The 23,310-nt window shown below is 36.8% G+C and overlaps 1 protein-coding gene and 1 non-coding gene across 6 annotated transcripts in view; one reads left to right on the forward strand and one right to left on the reverse strand.

Annotated features, from left to right (window-relative positions):
* The window catches only part of ZPLD1 (zona pellucida like domain containing 1), a 313,221-nt gene that overhangs the window by 118,750 nt on the left and 171,161 nt on the right, over positions 1-23,310 (forward strand). The gene's annotated exons all lie outside the window — the stretch shown is intronic.
* LOC133094172 (small nucleolar RNA SNORA18) lies at positions 13,158-13,287 on the reverse strand. The gene has a single exon (XR_009701389.1). It is a non-coding gene; the product is annotated as a small nucleolar RNA SNORA18 (small nucleolar RNA).

Below are 23,310 nucleotides of genomic sequence, written 5' to 3' on the forward strand. Positions count from 1 at the left end.
AGGGTCTGGAAGAGTACTCTGGTTGTAAGGTTTGAAGAAATATGTCAGGACATCAGCATCGTGGCAAAGTGAGATGTCCCCTTCAATCTACAATCAGTAAAATATCCATAAGTCACCAAAAATTCCTCTGCACAACACACCAGGATGCCAGAAAATTCCACACATCTGTGTCTAATGGTGGGTGGATTGGAGCACATAGAGGAGGAAAAACTGGGGGCACAGTGAAAGCAGTGCCTGTGTTCCTGCCCCCCCAGCCACAGCAGCTGACCCTGCCAGCCCAAAGAATCCAGGATCAGGAGAGGAGGCTGTGCACACAACTCTGGCTTCCTAGCAACAGCAGTGCCCACAGCCACAGGGAAGTAGACAGCAGCAGCAAGGCCTATGACCCTGTCTCTCCAGCTGTGGAAGTACCCATGACTCTGGCCCACCAATCTGCAGTAGTAGCACCTGTGAACCTGACAAGCCCAAAGGTAACAGAAGCACCCCTGGCTTCCCCCCTTTTCCCCTGTGGCAGCAAAGCCTGCAACCCCAGTCATGGTGGAAGCATCTGCCATCCCTGTACCCCAGGCAGCAATGCCAGCAACAGCCGTGACACCAGCAGCAGCAATGCACAAGAGACCCAAGAGGCATAAGCAGCAACAACGGGGGTACTGAGCAACACCTCTGGCAGAAATGGTGGATGATGGAAACTGCTGATCTCAAATATAACTAGAGGTAGCTCAGGTAAGAGAAACCAAAAATTTGTGCTATAGTGCCACCTACTGAAAAACAAAAGAAAGATCTCTAATTACTAATGTTGAATTGTCAGAAGCAAGTAAAAAAAGCTTTACCTAAAGAAGAAATGTGTTTGTTACTTCAAATGCACAGGTAGAGGAACAACCCTCAAGCACCGTGAAAAACATGGTAACATGGTATCATAAAAAAAAAATGACAAAACTCCATAAACCAAACTTAAAGTCATAGAATACTGTGATTGAACTAATAGAGAATTCAAGATAGCTGTCATGAAAAAACTCAAAGAGCTACAAGAAAACAGAAAGGCAATTCAGTGAGCTTAGGAATAAAGTTAATGAATAGAAGAAATACTTTACCAAAGAGATAGAAACTCTAAAAAAGAACTGAACTGAAATTTTGGAGCTGAAGAACTCAATAAATGAGATGAAGAACACATTAGAAAGCACTGGAAATAGAGTAGATAATATGGAAGAGAGAATTAGTGAGCTCAAAGATGGAAATATAGAAATACAGGCAGAAGAGGAGAGAGAACTAAGATCTAAAAAAATTGTGGAGATTCTGTGAGAACTATATGACTTCATTGTAAAGGTCAACATAAGAATAATTGGTATCCTAGAAGGAGAAGAGAGGGAGAAGGAAGCAGAGAGTTTATTTAAATAATAACTGAGAACTTTCCAAACCTGGGGAAAGAACTGGATATATAAGTCCATGAAGCTAAGAGAACACCTGATTACCTCAACACAAAAAGACTTTCTCCAAGACCATTACATTAGAACTGTCAAAAGTCAATGACAAAGACAGAATGACCATCATCAAAAAATCTACAAACAATAAATGCTGGAGAGGGTGTGGAGAAAAGGGAACCCTCTTGCACTGTTGGTGGGAATGTAAATTGATACAGCCACTATGGAGAACAGTAGGGAGGTTCCTTAAAAAACTAAAAATAGAACTATCATACGACCCAACAATCCCACTACTGGGCATATACCCTGAGAAAACCATAATTCAAAAAGAGTCATATACCACAATGTTCATTGCAGCTCTATTTACAATAGCCAGGACATGGAAGCAACCTAAGTGTCCATCGACAGATGAATGGATAAAGAAGATGTGGCACATATATACAATGGAATATTATTCAGCCATAAAAAGAAACGAAATTGAGTTATTTGTAGTGAGGTGGATGGACTTAGAGTCTGTCATACAGAGTGAAATAAGTCAGAAAGAGAAAAACAAATACCGTATGCTAACGCATATATATAGAATCTAAAAAAAAAAAAAAAAAAAAAAAGGTTCTGATGAACCTAGGGGCAGGAGAGGAATAAAGATGCAGACGTAGAGAATGGACTTGAGGACACGGGGAGGGGGAAGGGTAAGTTGGGACGACGTGAGAGAGTGGCGTGGACATATATACACTACCAAATGTAAAATAGATAGCTAGTGGGAAGCAGCCACATAGCACAGAGATATCAGCTTGGTGCTTTGTGACCACCTAGAGGGATAGGGATGGGATAGGGAGGGTGGGAGGGAGACGCAAAAAGGAGGAGATATGGGGATATATGTATATGTATAGCTGATTCACTTTGTTATAAAGCAGAAGCTAACGCACCATTGTAAAGCAATTATACTCCAATAAAGATGTTAAAAAAAAGTCAAAAAAGTCAATGACAAAGAAAGAATTTTAAAGGTAGCAAGGAAGGAAGGACAGTAACCTACAAAGGAACCCCCATTAGGCTTTCAGCAGATTTCTCAGCAGAAACTCTATAGGACATGAGAAAGTAGAATGATGTATTAAAAATATTGAAAGATAAAAACTTTCAGCAAGAATACTCTGTCCAGCCAAGGTATCCTTCAGATCTGAATGAAAAATAAAGGCTTTCTCAGACAAACAAAAGTTGAGGGAGTTCATCACCACTAGACCTGCCTCATGAGAAATGTTGAAAGGAGCTCTTCTACCTGAAATGAAAAGGCAAAAGTACACAAAACTTTGAGTAAGGTGATAAATAGACAGAATCATAAAATTGCAATCTTATATCAGAATAGGCTGTTAAACACTTAATTGTAGCATACAGTTTAAAGGGAAAGAAATCAGTAAGGATAAGTATAGTAACTTCAGTTTGATAACGAACTCACAAGGTAAAAAGGAATAATTTGAGACAACAAAAACATAAAAGGGGAAGAGGAAAAGGAGAGAACTCATATAGGCAGTAAAGATAAAATGCTATCAGTAGAAAAAGGACTATTTTATCTATAAGACATTATATACAAACCACATGGTAATCACAAAACATAAATCTAGAGCAGAGACACAAAACATAAAAAAAAGAGGGAACTGAGAAAACATCTTAGAAAACTACCAAACTAAAATGGCAGATAGAAACACAAGAAAAAGAAAAATGGAGGTGTAGAGCAACCAGAAAACAAAAGATAAAATGGCAGTACTAAGTCCTCATTTATCAACAGTCACTCCAAGTGTAAATGGATTGAGTTCATCAATCAAAAGTCACAGAGTTACGGCTGGATTAAAAAAAAAAACAAAGCAAGACCCAATGATATGCTGGCTCTGGGAGACTCTGTTCTAAAGATGAATATAGGCTCAAAGCAAAGGAATGGAAGATGATACTCCAAGCAAATAGAGGCCAAAAGAAAGTATGGTGCAGACATACTCATGTTAGACCATCAAGCCAAAAAAGGTAACAAGAAATGAAAATGGATATTATATTATGATAAAGGAGAAACATAAGAAAGAAAACATAACTGTCAGTAAGGAGCACCAGAATATATAAAGCAATTATTAACCGACCTAAAGGGCAAATGTGACAGTAACACAATGTTAGCAGGGGCTTTAACATTCCACTTACAACAATGGATAGATCACCCAGACAGAAAATCAACAAGGAAAAATGGCCAAAAATAAAATATTAGACCAGATGGATGTAATAGATTTATATAGAACATTCCATTCAAATGCAGCATAATGATGCATTCTTCCTAAGAGCACATGGAACATTCTCAAGGAGCGATCATATGTTGGAACACAAAATAAGTCTCAACAAATTTATGAAGAGTGAAGTAATATCAAGCATCTTTTGCAAGCACAATGAAATTAGAAATCAACTACAAGAAGAAAACTGATAATGTCACAAATAGGTGAAGATTAAACAACATGCTACTGAGCAACTATTGGGTCAATGCAGAAATCAAAGAACAAATCCATAAATACCTGATGACAAATGAAAATGAAAATAAAACACACCAAAATCTGTGGAATGCAGCAAAAGCAGTTCTAAAAGGGGAGTTTATAGCAATACAGGCCTATCTTGAGAAACAAGAAAAATCTCAAATGAACAACCTAACCTTACAACTAAAGGAACTAGAGAAAGAAGAACAAAGCCCAAAGTTAGTAGGAAAAAGAAAATAATAAAGATCAGAGTGGAAATAAATGAAACACAGACTAAAAGACAATAGAAAAGATCAATGAAACCAAGAACTTGTTCTCTGAAAAGATAAACAAAATTGACAAACCTTTAGTTAGACTCACTAAGAAAAAATGAGAGAAGGCTCAGTTAAATAAAATCAGAAATGAAAGAAGAAAAATTACAATGGAAACCACAGAAATACAAAAGATTATAAGAGAATATTATGAACAGCTATATACCAACAAATAGGACAACTTAGAAGAAATGGGCAAATTCTGAGAATCATACCACCTTCCAAGATTGAATGATGAGAAATAGAAAATCTGAAGAGACTGATCGCTAGTAAGGAAACTGAAACAGTAATCAAAAACCTCCCCTAAACCAAACGTCCAAAACCAGATGGCTTTGCAGGAAAATTCTAACAAACATTCAAAGAAGAATTAACACCAATCCTTCTCAAACTCTTCCAAAAAATTGAATACCAATCCTTCTCAAACTCTTCCTAACACATTTTACAAGGCCAGCATTCACCCTGATATCAAAACCAGAGAAAAACAACACAGAAAAGATAATTACAGGCCAATATTGCTGATGAACATAGGTGCAAAAAATCCTTAACAAAATATTAGCAAACCAAATACAACAATACATTAAAAGGATCATACACCATGATCAAATGGGATCTATTCCATGGATGCAAGGATGGCTCAACATCCACAAATCAATCAACATGATACACCATATTAAAAAAATAAAAAATAAAAATCACATGAACATCTCAAAAGAGGCAGAAAAAGCATCTGACAAGATTTAACAGTCATTTATGACAAAACTCAATAAAATGTGTATGGAAGGAATGTGCCTCAACATAAGAAGGCCATATATGACAACCTACAGCTAACATCATACTCAATCGTAAAAAAACTGAAAGCTTTTCATCTTAAGATCAGGAACAAGACAAGGACGTCCACTATCAGTACTTTTATTCAACATGGTATTGGAAGTCCTAGCCACAGCAATCAGACAAGAAAAAGAAATGAAAGATATCTAAATTAGAAGGGAAGAAGTAAAACTGTCACTATTTGCAGATAACATGATACTATGTATAGAAAACCCTAAAGACTCCACCAAAAAACTATTAGAACTAATACAATAAGTGAAGTTGTAGGATATAATATTAATACACAGAAATCTGTTGTATTTATATACACTAATAATGAACTATCAAAAAGAGAATTCAAGAAAACAATTCCATTTAAAATTGCATCAAAAAGAATAAAATACCTAGGAATAAATTTAACCAAGGAGATAAGAGACCTGTACACTGAAAACTTAAACACTCTTGAAAGAAACAGAAGAAGATACAAAGAAATGGAAAGACATTCTGTGCTCATGGATTGCAAGAATTAATATTGTTAAAATTTTCATATTGCCTAAAGCAGTCTACAGATTCAATGTAATCCCTATCAAAATCCCAGTAACATTTTGCACAGAAATAGAACCAAAAAATCCTAAAATTTATATGGAACCACAAAAGACCCCGAATAGCTAGAGCAATCCTGAGGAAAAAAAACAAAAAACAAAAAACAAAGGTAAAGGTATCACACTTCCTGATTTCAAATTATTCTAAAAAACTATAGTAATCTATACAACATGGTATTAGCAAAAAAAAAAAAAAAAAAAATAGACACTGAGATCAATGGAACAGAGTTGAGAGCCCAGAAATAAACCCATACGTATATGGGCAATTAATTTATAACAAAGGAGCAAAGAATGTACAATAGAGAAAGGATAGTCTCTTCAGTAAATAGTGTTGGGGAAAGCTAGACAGCCAGCCACATGCAAAAGAGTGAAACTAAAGCACTTTCATACCATACACAAAAATCAACTCACAATTGCTTAAAGACTTGAATATAAGCCCCGGAACCATAAAATTCCTAGAAGAAAATATAGGCAGTGTGCTCTTTGACATCTTACCAATATCTTTCTGGATGTCTCCTCAGGCAAGGGAAACAAAAGGGAAAATAAACAAATGGAACTATATCAAACTAAAAAGCTTCTGCACGGCAAAGGAAACCATCAACAAAATGAAAAGACAACCTAATGAATGGGAGAATATATTTGCAAATGGTATATCTGATAGAGGTTAATATCCAAAATATGTGAATAACTCAAAAACAAAAAGAACAATTTGATTTAAAAAAAAACTGGCAGGGGATTTGAATATAGATGGCCAACAGGCACAGGAAAAGATGTTTGACATCACTAATTATTAGGAAAATTCAAATCAAAACCATAGTGAGATATCACCTCATGTCTGTTAGAATGCCTATTACCAATAAGGCAAGAAATAACAAGTACTGGAGAGGGTATGGAGACAAGGAAACTCTGATACACTGTTGATGGGAATGTAAATGTAAATGTAAATTGGTACAGAAACTATGGAAAACAGTATGGAGATTCCCCCCAATATTAAGAATAGAACTATCACATGATCCAGCTATTTTACTTCTGGGTACTTATCTGAAGACTATGAAAACACTAATTTGAAAAGATATATACACCCCTAAGTTTATTGCAGCAGTATTTACAATAGCCAAGATATGAAAACAACCTAAGTGTGCATCAGTGGATGAATGGATAAAGAAGATGTGGTATGTTATAAACCAATGTTACCTCAATTTAAAAAAAAAAGAAAAAGAGTCAGTGTCTCAAGTCAAAGTTAAAGAGATTTAGGGAAAGAAAGAGAAGTATGTGGTCTCAAAAACAAAAGTCTGAAGGACATAAAGAAGACTAGCAGATTTTACCTGGAGTGTAGCTCCCTGGTCTGTTGGGAAAATATCTGTGATTGAGTGATGAGGATGAAGATTCCCTACTAATAATCAGACTGATTCAAGAAAGAGCTCTTGGAGAGACATGTGAAAATGGTAGAAAAAATAATTTTGTGTCTTGAAGCATATTCAAATTTCTCATCTTGGGATAAACTGGAATTTTAAAGTTTTTCTGAAAATAGAGTTTTAAATATTTGTATTTATTTAGTTATTTGTCTCATTCACATTCTCAAGACTGATGTTGTCCCTTACAAGCTATTTTCCACCTTAAATAATTCCCATTATCTTCCATACACTTTGAAAACATTTTAAAAATAAATTTTACCAGAAAATAAGTTATTTTATTTTCTAAAGTGTGGAGAAATTTATAATGCATTGCCTTTACATATGAACACTTCCTAAAGTTAAACTCTACTTTGGGGAAAAACAATTGCCTAAGAAGGCAGTTAAAATTTTAGGCCAACTTTGATCAACAATTTATGCCTGAGTTATGCTGCCTAGTGATAGAAGATCAAGAGTAAGTTTTCTTAAAATACCAGCTACGATTTCAGAAAACTGTCAGTCTCATCATGTTTGTATTATGGGAAGGAATCCTAAATGCAACAGAAATAAAAAAAGAAAATAGTCAGGAGCCATATGGAACTTTACCATTTGCTGCCAAGAAATTGTCTTCCATTTTAAAAAGCCAAAGACATCCAAGATGTATAGAGGAAAATAATTATACATGCAATGATGCATTTGTTTGAGTGGCATTGATTGGAAAGATGGAATGAGATGTTTGTTTTTAAGAAATTATTTAATGTACTGGTTGTGAATTGAGTGACCCCAAATGAATTTTCTGATCATAATATTTTTATTTACTTTTGGTTAGCTTCAGATTTCCATTCATAAGCACACTTTAAGTTGGCCCTTTACTTGTTAACTTCTACAGGATTGTGTGCATGAGTGTGGGGGTGGAAGGGGAGTTTTTTGTTTAAACTAGAGAAAGCAGAGTGATATACTTTGTAAGATATTTAAAACATATATGAAATTAAGATGAAATAACTTGGCCCAAGTAACTCATGTTGGTTTGAAATCACAGAATGAAACTGAGTATTAGAATCAAATAACTTTGAGTCTTATTAAATTACATTTGCCAACTCCTGACATGAAAATTATAGATTGAAGAACAGAGGAACAAATGGCTCATAGCTCCATGTGAGATGGTGGTGTTCATAGTGTAGTAGGCTTAGAAGAAGGGATCTTTGGGCAAGAGGTCTCAGTTTTAGCTCTGAGGAGGGTACATCTTTTTATGTTAGAAAATGGAGGCTGAAAAGAAGTCATTGAACAAACACACAGTTTTCCTCAGAAACAGAAGACCTGATTAGCTGTGGTCTGACTTAGTTCATCTATCTGTTTGTTGTGTTTTTATTTGTATTGAGGTATAATACACCTATAGAAAAGTACACCTGTCATAATCACACATAATTCAGGTTGGAGGTTGCCGTATGAATGGTGCATGGGTCTGTGGAGAAGTAAGAGAAGGTCTTAGTGTAGGGAAGTCTGGCCATGCTTTTAAGAAATAGAACTAGACAACTCATAAATGCATAGTAGAGAAAAAAGAAACACAATTTTAATCTTATATGGCAGCCTATATTTTTTGTTTGGAAGCTTAAATTCTTTTATCAGCTGGTTATGGCCATCAGTGCTGCTGTGGCCCTTCTGATATCACTCTGACTTTCATAGGTTTTTGGGAATTTACCATACTCATTTTGATGGCATTTTTCTTCTCCATAGTGAGGGGTCCTTGTTTTTCCCCCTGTCATCAAACAGTTTAAGGATGGGCACTCTCCCCATCTATCTATTCATTCTTTCTTTAGAGCCTAGTATAGGGCCTCATTCTTTGTTTCTTATAAATAAAGGTCCTTGTGCAAAACTCTTTTATTTAGCTCACTCTTTCAGTTTCTCACAGCTTCTCAGGGGTAGTTTGTCTTAAGATACCTTGAGCAATGTTGTATAATTCAGCATCCCAGACCATCTTTTGCAACATGCAGTTGCAGATGACCCCACATGGTATGGGGCATCTGGTTGTTCTCTTACCTTAGGATGAGCTCCCTGCCCATCAGGTTAGAGCTTCTAGGAGTGAACATGGGGTAGATTAGCTCTCCGTGGTACCCTTGGGAAGACCTTCTACTACATCCATGGAAGAAAGCAATGCTAAAAATGATTGAGGTATAGGTTTGCTGTGCTGATTTTTTCCAAGTCAACTTCTCATTTTCTCTCTCCCCCAGTTAATGGGTATATGAATGAATGTGTATGTTTGTGTGGGTGACTCACACATTCTAATGTAGAACTTTATAGAAATGAATTTCAGTGAGTTTTTTTCTTTTTTATACACAAGACCACATCAATGAAAAAGAAACACTCTTGAGCTGTTGACTGGCTTTCACCACTTATTATGTGAGAAAGGAAATGTCAGTAACTTAAAAGAAATTTTAAGATCAATGTGTTTGAGCTTTTCTGATTTTAAAATCCTTTACAGAAACTTGTCAAAAAGGTCATATAATGGAAACAGGGAGGCAGAAACTTCTCAGGGCACTGGGAATTTTCTTTGTTTCCCCTGAGAGCAAAAGGTAGAGAAGTGGAGCCTTATTCTGGGGAGACCAATCCCCCACCCCCAGCATGAGTGTCAGTGCCCATTAGTTATGTGCAGTTATTGCTTTTTAGGAACTACTGCTCTGATTTACAGGGAAACAAAGACTGGGCTACACCATGTATTCACAAGAGCCATGGTGAAATAATTGGTGAAGTAAAGGTGGTAAATGAACCAATTGTTGGGGTAGTTCAGGCCTAAATGGACTTTCTGCTGAGGTGACCTGAAGTTGCCCTAATTCTTCCTTTGTTCCAATTGTACAGATCGGTTTAGAAATGTGGTAGAAGGTTGACATGTCAGACTGTGACTTTATTCTGTCCCTGGAATAACCAAGGATGTTTTAGAAAATCAATTTGCTCTCTTCAGGAGGACTCCACTGAAGTATAGGAACATAGTCCTTTGGGGAAAAGTTCCTCTGAAGATGGACATGGTTTCATTTCTGTTTCATTAGCTTTTACTGCAGAGAAGATGATGGATAAACTTAGTTATTTGCTGCTTCTCTTATTAAGGGTTTTATCCATTTCTTTTCAACGTAGAAGAATATGGGAGCCTAAACGTGATTGCTGAGATTTGTCATTTTCAGTAGCTCAGGGTTCTCCCTGAAATAAACTAAAGGCATCTGCTTTCAACACTCATGTCTATTAAACCACAAGTGAGAGGGAAATGTGTGAACTTTCATGCCCCAGACAATGATGCATTTAAAAAGAATTGTTGCTATGACTGTGGAAATATTTTCCTCCCAGTTGCTGTTCATGCATTTTGTGTGTGTGTATATATGTTTGCTCAGATGTATGTCACCTACTCAAGAATTCTGAATTCAAGAATTTTGCATCAGAACTTATTACTCACTTGATTAGATTAAGATGTAGAATTGTTAGCATTTTTTTTAAAGCTGCAAGTTGTCTACGTGATTAATGTAAAATGAAAAATTTAGCCAAATATCCTGTTAACACACACATACATTGTTTATAGAAATTAAAGCATATATACTTCCATTTTTGTGAAAATTTTTTACCTTAAAGCAATTTTAAGAAAAATTGATCTCTACTTTGTCATTCTAAATCTGCTTTATAAAAAATTATGACTTTTTAAAAAAAGATGTGACACTCTTAATCAAAGTGAAATTAGATAAAATAAAGTAAAATTCAAAAGCACGCAACCTTTCTTTTTCTTTAGTGAAGCAGTGTCTGTGGTGGAAGTTGCCCTGGAATGAGTCTGAGGAGAGCAGTTCTGTGGAATGCAAGTGATGACTCTTAACCTTCTTTGGCCTTTGTTCCCTCTCCTGCAAAGCTAGAGCCATAGAGAACTATCTCTGGGTTCCCTCCCCCATCTGCTCCTCTAGGTCTAAACTCTATTTCGCTTTCTCTGCTATGCACACACCACTATTTGACATTCCTTTGGGAATACTTGGGAATACTTTGGGAATACCCAATTCTTGCAGTGTGTAGCTCTGTTTTCAAATAGTATTCAGAAGAGAGAAAACTCCAAGGCGGCAGATCCGGCATTCTCAAATTTTAAAGCTCAACTGAGAAGAAAAGAATTCATCCAGAGAAGCATATAAGTTCCACTTGACTAAATCTTTGCACTTTCTACACACCTTCATTAGGTAAGGTGTGGACCCATCTCTAACGGCTGTGGTTGACAGTTTTGATTGTACAATATTTTGACTTGCACTTCAGAGTTCCCTCAATGTCTCCATCTATGTCCATGGGTAACTCTCGAAATACAACAGCTGTGCCATCTGTTTCAAATATTATTTCAGCCCTTGCTGTTTTGGGATAAATTTCATAAAGTATGTTGCATACACACACATTTAATTGAACAAATGAGAAGCCTTTCCAGTTTAAAAAAGCTTCCTAAATGACAAGGAGTGTCCAATTTCCATTCAAATGGTTACTCCGGGGCTTTAAAATGTGTAAATTCATCTAACAGAGGCTGGTGGTGTACTTTGAAGCAGATGGCTTGATTCTGCGAAGAAAAAAAATTAAGTGGATTTTACTATCAATCTTTTTTTTTTTGGCAAAACACTGACCTAATAAAGATGTATGTTACTGAGAATGCTTTTTAATAATGATTCTACCTTATGTTTTCCCCCAAGAATATGGTTAACTGACTAGGAAAATCTATTTAGAGATTTTATGTTTATCTATAGTGATCAGCTTAGGAAAAAAAAAGAAGCCCACTAACCAAATTGCTGAAATACAAAAGGAAAATAATGCTCTACAGCTTTCTAAAGGAGTCCAAGAGGAAAGGAATACTCAAGTTTATCTGCTTTTTCTCCTGCTAAATAGTTGTGAAGTCAGTAAGTTGACTATTTTGAAGGAAGGAGAAGGGATTTCATTTCATGTAAGAGTGTCTTTAGAGAAGTATCTTCAGCGGGTGTTACAGATGTTTTGTCCAAGACACTTTGCATATTTAATACCAGCAGTTTTAGAGGTAAGTCATTGGAATGATTGCATGTACTCTCAAATTTAGACTCACGTTAGCAGGTGTCAAAATTATGTCAAAAGTTCTGTGCTCTAAAGATCCTTTTAAATCTTGCCTGCCTTATGAACATTATAGTTTACCCCTGCCAAATCCACTCCACTTTTCTTCCATTTGTAGTTTGCAGAATTGCTGAGTTCTTGGTTAGTTCTTGATTAGTTAAAACCAATCATGTGTCTCATCCCTCTTGGAAATGATTGTTTAGCAGCCTAAGCCTAAGCCAATCAACCCATTGCTTTCTTTGGCATCAGTTATTGGTTTAGGACTAAGCATATGACTTAAGTTGTCCCAATTGGTCTGAAAGAAAAAAACATTTCTTTGATAGCTTGGAAAAGGTGCTTTCTTCCTTCCAGTGGACATGGATAGGGAAGCATATAGCCTTTACTACTACTGACAACTTCTTGGAAACATAAAGAAAACTGACCTTAGGATGAAGTGAACAATGAAGATAGTAGGATGAAGTGTAGGAAGAGCTTTGATAATATAAGTGAGACTTTGAGTTCATCGCTCTAAAGTCCACTACGCCTCTGGACTTCCCCTTGTGTTATCCAGTGCTCATGGTTAGAATAATTCTTATTGTTCATGCCAGTTGGAGTGAGTCTTTGTTTTTTAAGTGTAACGGTTTTTTTTTTTTAATTATGTGTAACATAGGCAAAATTATGTCAATAAAATGTTATTTTAAGAAATTTCACATGTGTGATTCCTTCCACAGCCAATCATGTTAGTTCCTCCAAACTTTGAGAAATAATCTTCAAGATAAACCTTTGAAAAATAACTTTTGCTTAATCTATCATTGTCATGTCCATCCACAATTCTTCTAGTTGGACTTCTTTGATCTCCACTTGGGTACGGAACTACTTAAAACAGTCCCCACCTGTAATCTTTGGGGTCTGTTTTCTTCAAGCAATGTAATTTAGAGACACTCTCTAACCATGAATAAGTTCAAATTACATTCACTCCTAAGCAATCACATCCTAGAGTAGTACAGATCATTGGGATATGCTAATACCTAAGATAAAAAAAATTCGACTCTTAGGTCTTTCATAGTTTCTGCAGCTCTGCCTTGTGGTTCTTTCCCATGGATCTAATACATACTTCTGTGAGTAAATAGAACCACATGTTTACTCTGTGAGGTGTTTCCAATGATGTGGGTCTTCAGCTAAGCCCCTTTGGGATAGACTTCAGCTGGAGTAAAGTTTTTTGATACTTGCAGCTAAAATCATCCTAACAGATACACCTGAGGATGTGGCTCAGTTGTGCATGTCATGAGACTGTTTCCCAGTCATGGGTGGCAGGTCTTATTTCTCTGCTCTGATACTACTGTATTGTTTTTGATATGAAGGGTATTTATTGGAGGCAAATAATGCTATAAAAAATTATTTATTTAATGGGGGTATTGGAGTTACTATGTAGTAGAGCCTAAAACGTCCACATAATCTTTGATTGATTGAAGGTGGTTATTTCCTCACTAAGCCAGTGGTTCTCAAGTAGTCCCCCAAAGTCCTGATGCCTGGTTTCCTCCCCAACGTGCTTAAAAACTGTCACTCCTCTCCTCACAACAGGAAACAATCTGAAGAAACTGGAAATCAGTAACTCTTCTTAGATCCATCGGAGAATTGAGGTGACAGGGCAAATTGCCGCCTAGAAAACTGGAGAGACAAGTGAATACAGAGAATCACAGCTCAGCAGGAGCACAAGCCTGCTGGAGCCAGTTGCAGGTAGAAACACTTACATGGTAATTGATAAACTTCTACAGGCTGATTGTGCACAAGCTTGAAAGTTAAAAACTCCCTGGGACCCAGTCTTAGGGGGAACCCTCACACTTTCATGACATGTACCTGCAGGAACCCCACCAAGTTCTCACTGTGAAGATCAGAGAAAAACCCCTTTGTGCTCTGGGTAGGGCAAAAGTAAGGATTTTGAAAGGTGCCCAGAGTGTCCTCCACAGCAAAGTCTTACCCTCCAGGAAAACAGCTTTACCAGAGCATCATCTAACATGGAGTGGGGCAGTCAGACAGCTGGGCCCCCTATAGCCTTTCTGCCTCACATAAGAGTAGAAAAAATGTTAAGAAACTCTTCTGAAAGTCACAGCTTAGGGACTCAGTGTTGCTGAAAAACAAGGCCTCTGTTCACTGGTGCCAAATAGAAATGCAGAGACAAAGCTTTGGTGGAGTAGAAAAGAATAGCTTTATTACTTTGCCAGGCAAAGGGGGCCACAGCAGGCTAACGCTCCCAAGACTGTGCCCCTCTTCCTGGGAAATAGGAAAGGGTCTTATAGTTTTAGAGTGGAAAATAGGGCTGTAGCTAAGGATCAGGGCTGATGTAGTCTTTTTAAAAAAATATTTATATATTTTACTTTATTTATTTATTTTTTTAATATTTTTGGCTGTGTCGGCTCTTAGTTGTGGCATGCGGGATCTTCATTGCGGCATGTGGGATCTTTCGTTGTGGCACACAGTCTTCTCTCTAGTTGTGGCCTGTGGGTTTTCTCTCTCTAGTTGTGTTGCATGGACTCCAGAGCGCACGGGCTCTGTAGTTTGTGGCACGTGGGCTCTCTAGTTGAGGAGCGTGGGCTCAGTAGTTGTGGCATGTGGGCCGACCAGGGATTGAACTCATGCCCCCTGTGTTGGAAGGTGGATTCTTTACCACTGGACCACCAGGGAAGTCCCAGGGTGATGTAGTCTTGCATTCTTCTTTCCTCCTGGAGACACTGAGATCATTAGGGCTGGTGTCAGGTGATTCTGGAACAGGTTCTGGTGGTCCTCGAGGTTATCGTTCTGTGACCTTCTTTCTGGAATGAAGAATGCTCACAAAGGAAAGGAGTGTTAGGGAGTGTTGTCTTGGAGAAGTAAACATCAGGTGCATAGTACAACTTTAGCTAGAGGGCAATCATTTTCAGAGTGCAATTAAGCAAGGAAGGAGGGGAAAAAAACATCTGTAGGAAACCAGTTGAATGGGTGGAAAGAATAAGGGCTGAATAAGGGCTAACGTAATAGGGGTGCCTCAACTAGTTTCTGCTACAGCATCAGGCCCACTAAAAAATGGGGATTTAGTCATAAGACATACAATGCTTCCTTCCCAGGACCTTAGCACCACATCAATAGGGCTCTGGTATAGTAACAGTAAATTACAACTGAAAGAGCTGAAAGAGACACAGACTCTATCTGAAGAGGATATTCTAGGGAAACTCAAAGAAAACAGGGGAGAAAAAATAAGTTCACTAGAGGAAATTGAAGCCTCTAATAGTTATAGCCATAGCAGACAGTATGCACAGCCTAACACCTAGTGAGATAAACCTAAAACTTCACACTAAAGGCCTCAGTTCCCATTATCCAATACATCACGTAGAGCTTTCAACAACAAATGACAAGGCATGCCAAAAGACACAAAACAAAACAAAACAACATCCTCTCTCCCCCAAATAAAACAGACCAAAGAGTCAAAATGAGCATTAGAACAAGACTCAGAAATTTTGGAATTGAAGTGTAGTCCCAGGATGAGCAGCATCTGCTTCCCATGTTAGAACTGCAAACTCTTGGATCCTACCCTCAATGTATTGAATCAGAAACTCTGGGTGGGGGACCCCATCAGCCTGAGCTTTAACAAGACCTCCAGGTGATTGTGTTTGAAGACCACTGCAGGAAGCATATCAAGCAGATGTGAAATTTGTAAACTCTTGTGTTTCTTTATATTCTCAGAAATAGAATAATAACATTTTTGTTATCCTAGTAGCAAGGTGATTCAAAGTGTAAAGAACCCACTAAAGGCATTGTTTATGACTTTGACTTTTAGTTTTGCCAAGCAATATCGTTGCTAATGAATTATTTTGGGTGACTGCATGTGGTATAGAGTTCCCCCAGCTGTGTGTGTTTGTGTGACACTTACCACCTGACCTGGGAACCTTAATGCCAGTGGACAACGAGGCAGAAGATGTTTAAATCTGGATAAAGAGTACAGGACCTTTGAGGTTTTCTCAGGGCAGGATTGTCAGGCCCTGTGGCCTCAGAAGCTTTTACCTATGGTTAGTTTTTTATGAAGTGGGTTTAGGAAAGGGAGAGGGTGTTAACATGTGCCCTTCTAAAGGCAGATTGTGTTTTTATCTAGGACTTGGCTAATTCAGTGCTCAGCTGCCCTCTGGCCTGATCACAGTTCTGCCATCCCCTGAGAGTCAGTTGTTAAGTCTAATGATGATTATTTAGAACTTCCCTGAGACTCTGATGTCAAAGGTCTGCTTTTAGGTTTTTGATCACAGTTTTCTGTCTTAGGTTACCCGTTATGTGGTCACATACTGCTGCATTCCTCCTCACACACTGGGAGCCTCTCTCTTCTTGGTTCCTCCTGTTAAGTGATGATAAATGTTTTCTATCCAGCTCAAGAAGAATCATAACTTGCTAATACTTGCAGAGGCCTCCTAATTTTACATTGGAGAAAACTGAAGTCTGCAGAGGGAAGGTAATTTACTTCGTTCATTCATTTGTTCAAAAATACTTATTGACCACGTACTATGTGCCAGGCACTCTTTAATAATGGCAATGATAATAGCAAAAACATGTTTGGAATAAAGGAATCATAATTCCTATGCCAGTGCTCTCGTCACCTATCCTGCTTCTTAAAAGGCATTTGAATAAAACAGAATAAACTAAATAAAAAGCAATGAAAAACTAAATAAGAAAAGAAAAAAGGGAAAAAGGAAAAATAACAAAGAAAATAGTAATTTGGGAGCTAAGTGCCGTCTGGATGTCTGACTAAGCACACACATTTACAATTCTGTCCCCAAAGTTCCGCTGGAATGAGTGAATACATATAAAAATAAGAAAAACAATGTAACAGCACTAGGAAATGTGAAAGGTTAGACCAGCAGAAGCAAAAAATTTCTGGAAGATATAAAGTAGATGGGATTGGATCGACAGAGTAACCAAATAGAACTGATACATGCAGTTAATACAAACAAAAGAAAATACTAATAGAGGGAGAAGTGAGTTGTTTTTCTTTTTTTCTGGACAGAAATTTGGAAAACTCCAAGATCATAATCATTAGGAGCTAGGGGCAGGAATCATCTGTTGGACACTTAATAGGGAGACCAATAAAACTAGGACATTCCAAACACCTGGAAAAAGCACACCCACCCAGCTCTCACGGAGCTGATACAAACAGTTTGAGACCTAATAAAGAGGTGAATGGATTCTGCCATGGGAGATGGATAGGTGATACTTAAAGTGAGTATTGGTGCTAAAAAGAGAAGTTGGGTGGTGTACCTACGTAATATTAGCTGCCAACATGGTAAACCTTCCCATATCCTGACAGCAAGCTCCTATCCACCCTAACACAGAGGTATTTCTGATGACAGATCCCAGTTCACTTACCATAAGCATGGCTTCTGTCATTTGCAATCAAATTTACTATCAAGGGACTGTGGCATTCACATTGGCCACCTATACTGATCATCTTAAACCCTCACTTATAAATAAGAAGCTCCAGATTTTTTAGGAAAAAATGGACTACCAAACTGAACAAATTGAAGTAATTCTTGAGGAAACTGATTACTGGAGAAATATAGAAAATAATCATTAAAATAATTAGTATCTTCAGAGAGATTTGGGGGGGACACTAAATTCCTATAGCTAGAACAGGCTGCTAAGAAAAGGTAAACTGTAAGAGAGAATTTATAGACATTGAAAAGCCCCTACATGATTGTTGAAATATCAATAAATGTGACAGTGCAACTGATGATGTAGAATGCAAAACTCTTAATTCCCTAAAGCTTCTTCATATTTATGGACAAGACCAGTCACTCTAGAGCAAATATTTATTCAGAAAAAGGCCACTTGAGTAGACACAATTAACTCACTGCCCGGGTGAAAGAGGACAATACAAGCTTCTTTGGCTAAAAACAGTTACCTTTAAACTGTCTTGTTTTTTGTTTTTTGTTTTTTTTGATTTTGAAACCTTATTTTATTCTGAGGAATCTATATAGCACTTAGACAGAAAAACATATTTGTATTTGTTATCACATGTAGAGATTATTCATGCAAAAGTGAGATTTGGAAGATTTTGCCAGCCAATGACAAATAAGTGGTGGAAAAGTGGTAAAGTGAGAATGCCTGCCTACATGCAGGATTTCTGCATTCTGGGTAGAATTCTTTGGGTCTGCAGTTGGAATTCAGGACATACATACTGATCCTCTCTTTATTTAAAAATCTTGATATTTTGCTCATCATGATTCGTTTTGCCTTAATTTTTTAAAATACTTTAAAATATTGTAAATATTTTTGTAAAATTTTGATTTATTAAATATATTAAAATTCTTAAAAATATCTTGATAACTGAGATATGGGAACATATGTATATGTATAACTGATTCACTTCGTTATAAAGCAGAAACTAACACACCATTGTAAAGCAATTATACTCCAATAAAGATGTTAAAAAAAAAAAAAGAAAAGAAAAAGGAAATGCTAAGTTTCCATTAGAAGTTTGTGAAAATAATAATTGTCGGTAGATCAGGTCCAGGACCAGGATGAGGTGAGTAAAGCCATCACCTCAATTGCAAAATTTAAGAAGCACCAAAAAACTCAGTTAAACTGTCTTTGGAATGCTGAGTTGACTACTGGAGAGGAGATGGGAATACTTGCCTAAGGAAGAATGGATTACTCAAGAGGAAAAGTCAACTCTTTCTCTTTTGAGGTTCAATGTTGTTAGCACCACTCTGACTGACCAGGTCTGTGAAAAGTCCAGTGGCATAAAGGACTCCAACGACCCCAGGGAGGAACTCACCATGGGAGAAGGTAGAACTGGACAGGTGAGCAAGGGTCAATATTTAAGTGAAAGATTAACTTGGGGAGGCTTGGATATGGGATATAATGCAGCTGAGGCCAGAAATACATATAAACCCAACCATCTTGGCAAACTGGTTATGGAGGCAAGTAATGATTAAGCTTGAATATGAGCTGAAAGACCTATATTCTTGGAGTTTAAGTCTAGTGCATCAGTGAAACTTGTGCAGGGAACTGTACCTCTGTAGGCATAACTGCAGTGATGGACAAGGTGAGAGAATAGTTTTCAAAAGTGTTCCTATGGGCCAGTGACAGAAGCAATAGTACTAGCTGATTCATCACATTTAAGTTTTCTCTGTCAGCTGATTGACAAAAGGACTAAGACCTTAGGCTGGAGCAAACTCTTCAGATTCTTGTGAAATTTATAGAGAAAAAGGACTACCTCAAGAAAGGGTTAGTTAGTTGTCAGCTAAAGAGCAATTGAAAAAATACAAAAGATGTGACTGAATTCGTACAACCCAACTGCTGAAGTAAATCACACAAATTATCTAAAAATCTCAAAAAAAAAAAAAAAAAAAAAACCCTGAATAGTAGAATAGAAATGGTTGAACACCAAATCAGTTTTATGGAAGATCAAGCCAAGAAGTTTTCTCAGACTGTGGTACAAAAGAGATGAAAATTGTGGAAGAAACTTGGAAGAAAGGATGTCACTCCGTGTACGAGGTATACATATTCACAAGGCATGTGAGATGTTCAGGAATCCCAGTATCTACCTAGTAAAATGCATGTAAGGAGAAACCAGAGAGACTGGAAGGAATGATATAATCAGAATAATAATAGAAGACTACTTTTTTCTTCAGCTGGGAGAAGATGTTTGTTGGCTTAGTTCCACATGGATTTCATCTTCCCCTTGGGAAAACAGGATAGCTTGGACATGTCTTTTTCATTGCATGGCAGAGTCACAAGAGAGCAAACCCAAACATACCCACATGTGCAAGTGCTTTTCAAGCCTTTGGTCCCATCACACCTGTTAACATTCCATTGACCAACTCACATGGCCACAGGAGAGGCAGGAAAGTCATATGGCAAAGGATGTGAATATAGGTAGGGGTAATGAAGTAGTTCCATTAATGCTACATGACATCACCAATCTACCTCTTTCATAGTTGTTGCTTGGGGAAAAATCCTATAAACAAACCATGCATGAGGATTAAGGGTGTGTTGAGAACAGTGTAGATATTACAATCACACTAGTAACCACAGGGCCCAAAGAGTGTTTGTAAAATACTTTGCACTTAAAATGTTGGGTGAAATAATAAATTATGTTTTACTCATTCAAAGAGGACCTTCCTTAACCAGAATGATCCTTTGAGGATGGGATGCTGGGATCCTCCTTCCAGTTTAGTATTAAGACTACCTTCTTTTCAATAACTAAGGGAGGAAGGTGAGGAGAGGCAAAGTTAAAATATCTAAGAAAATATATCTATACCTATACCTCTATCATCTCTATCTCTGTCTCTATCTATATAACTATATTTGCCTTTGTTATTTTATATGTATATCTCCTGTCTTCAGATAGTAAAAAATAAAATGATGAATGCGTAATTTTGAATGAGATGTGCTTTTTCTGATTCTAGGTAGGTGTTTGGGAAGAAGTTTTACAAGTAGTGGAAAGAGAGCATTTGATGGAATAGTCTAGAAATTGTCTTTTTGCCCTAGGTCTGCCACTAATAAAAGATAAAATCTTGAACAAGTTCCTTAACTTTTCTGAGTGACAATTTTCTTATCATTAAAACTGAGCTGGAGAATCTCTAAGATTCTTTTCAACCCTAAGGATTTAAGATGGAAATTAAAGTGGAAATATGACAACAATATAGATGGGAATTCATTGAATTGCATTTTGTAAAATTAGGAGCAGTGGCTGATTTATAAGAAACAATAACATGTTCTCTAAAATGATTAATTATAATTGAGCAGTTACTATTGACATAAGGATGGCTAGATCTCATGACTAAAATTGTAAAGCTCATTCCAAATTCGTGTTCTTTTTCGAACAAAGAGGAAAAGTAAGGTGTTTAAATGTTTTAAAATCAGTACTAGATAAATTATGAGTAGAAAATACTAAAGGTTATAAAGCTTACACTAGATTATAAGTCACTGACTAGTCTCTGATTCAAAGTGACATACTACTAAAGTATGAAAATAAGAAATATCACAGTGGCCTTGCCCTAAGATATATCCTTTCTAGTTGGCAATACTTCCTGTATTGTATTATGGCAGAGCCTAGTTACCATTTGTTGCATCAACTCAAAAGGCTATGGCTGTGTTCCAAGCATCTCTACCTTTCTTCCTTGAAGAAGTTATAAATCCACAATCCACTAATGTATATGAATATACATTATAGATTAAGTTTACATATGCAAATGATTTACTTCACCAACTAGGAGTGGCAATATATCACATCTTCTTTATTTTGACAGGTAATTTTTCAAGTAATAGCATGTCATTATTAGTGGGAAGTCCAACATCTTCCATTTGAGTGCTTCTCCTTCCTTACTCTCCAAGTTGTTCAGGTGGTTTTCTCAGACCAAAGACTGTCAATGAAATTTCAAAGATAATTGCAAGTTTACATTGGTCCTCTAATTATGGCTTCTCACTGGTGTCACTATTAAACGCTGGTCCTATCCACTTCCATAGATGTTTGTCACTTGATGGTAATTCCTTTCTAGTCTAAGTCCCTACATTGACTTCCCTACATTCTTTTTTTCTCTAGCATGAACTTGGATTTTATTTTTTAATTAATTTTTATTAATTTAAAAATTAGTTGATTTACAATATTGTGTTAGTTTCTGATGTACAGCAAAGTGAATCAGTTATACATATACACATATCTACTCTTTTTAAGATTCTTTTCCCATATAGGCCATTACAGAGTACTGAGTAGAGTTCCCTGTGCTATACAGTAGGTTCTTATTAGTTTATCTATTTTATATATAGTAGTGTGTATTCATCAAACCCAATCTCCCAATTTATACACCCCCTTTCCCCCTTGGTAACCATAAGTTTTTCTACATGTGTGACTATATTTCTGTTTTCTGTGCCATTTTTTTAGATTCTACATATAAGCGATATCATATGATATTTGTCTTTCTCTTTCTGCCTTACTTCACTCAGTATGACAGTCTCTAGGTCCATCCATGTTGCTGCAAATGGCATGGTTTCATTCTTTTTATGGCTGACTAATATTTCATTGTATATATGTACCACATCTTCTTTATCCATTCTTCTGTCGATGGACATTTAGGTTGCTTCCATGTCCTGGTTATTGTAGATAGTGCTTCTATGAACATTGGGGTGTATGTATCTTTTTGAATTATGGTTTTCTCCAGGTATATGCCCAGGAGTGGGATTGCTAGATCATTGGTAGTTCTATTTTCAGTTTTTTAAGGAACCTCCATGCTGTTCTCCATAGTGGCTGTACCAATTTACATTCCCAACAGTGTAGGAGGGTTCTCTTTTCTCCACACCCTCTCCAGCATTTATTGTTTGTAGATTTTGACTTCCCTGCATTCTTGGGTTCAATGTATTAAGATTCTGAGTTCTGGAGTCATGTGAACTAGATTTGAATTTTGCCTTTGTTTCTTTCAAGCTGTGTGACTTGAGGCAAGTTATCTAACTTGCTGAGCTTCAGGTTCCTCATCTATAAAATAAAGACAATAATAGATTTTATCTCACATAATTGTTGTGAAAATTAAATGAGACAACACATAACAAGCAGAGTACCTGGCACCTACAAGATCTGTAGAAAATGTATGCTCCTGCTACCATTATGACTACTACTACTATTAGTACTATAATATAATTTCTAAAAGTGTAACAATATTGCCAGATTGCTGTGATGCAGAGCTTAATGGTCCCATTATTTTCCCTTTGGAAGGAACCCATGCAAATTAGTTTAACTTCACCCCAGAGCTCTGCATACCAAAGCAGTTCACGTCCTGGTTGAATGTGTCTCTAAGAAAAATGGGCATAGTTTATGAAAAGGCAATTCACAAGTAAATTTCAGTGGTCAATACATGTAACCTCAGGTAAATACAAATTAAGATAAAAATGAGATAATATCCTATACCCCATATAGCTACAAAAATAAATTTCTAATAACATCAGTCTGTGGGGCTGTGAAGCAAAGGTAACCCTCATGTGTTGTGGATGGGAGGGTAAATCATTACAACCAATTTGGTTCACACTGTCTTTATGTAGTAGGAAATGGACAAATAAACTGTGATTTATTTATAAAATAGAATACTACACAGAATTAAAACGAATGAAGTGTGTGTGTGAGTTAGTGAACATGGATACATCTGAAAAACAATGTTGAGCAAAAAAAGGTTGCTAAAGGATATATAGAGTATACTATTTACATATATTTCTTAAAA

Source organism: Eubalaena glacialis, chromosome 6 (assembly GCF_028564815.1).
Source record: "Eubalaena glacialis isolate mEubGla1 chromosome 6, mEubGla1.1.hap2.+ XY, whole genome shotgun sequence".
Taxonomy (NCBI): domain Eukaryota; kingdom Metazoa; phylum Chordata; class Mammalia; order Artiodactyla; family Balaenidae; genus Eubalaena; species Eubalaena glacialis.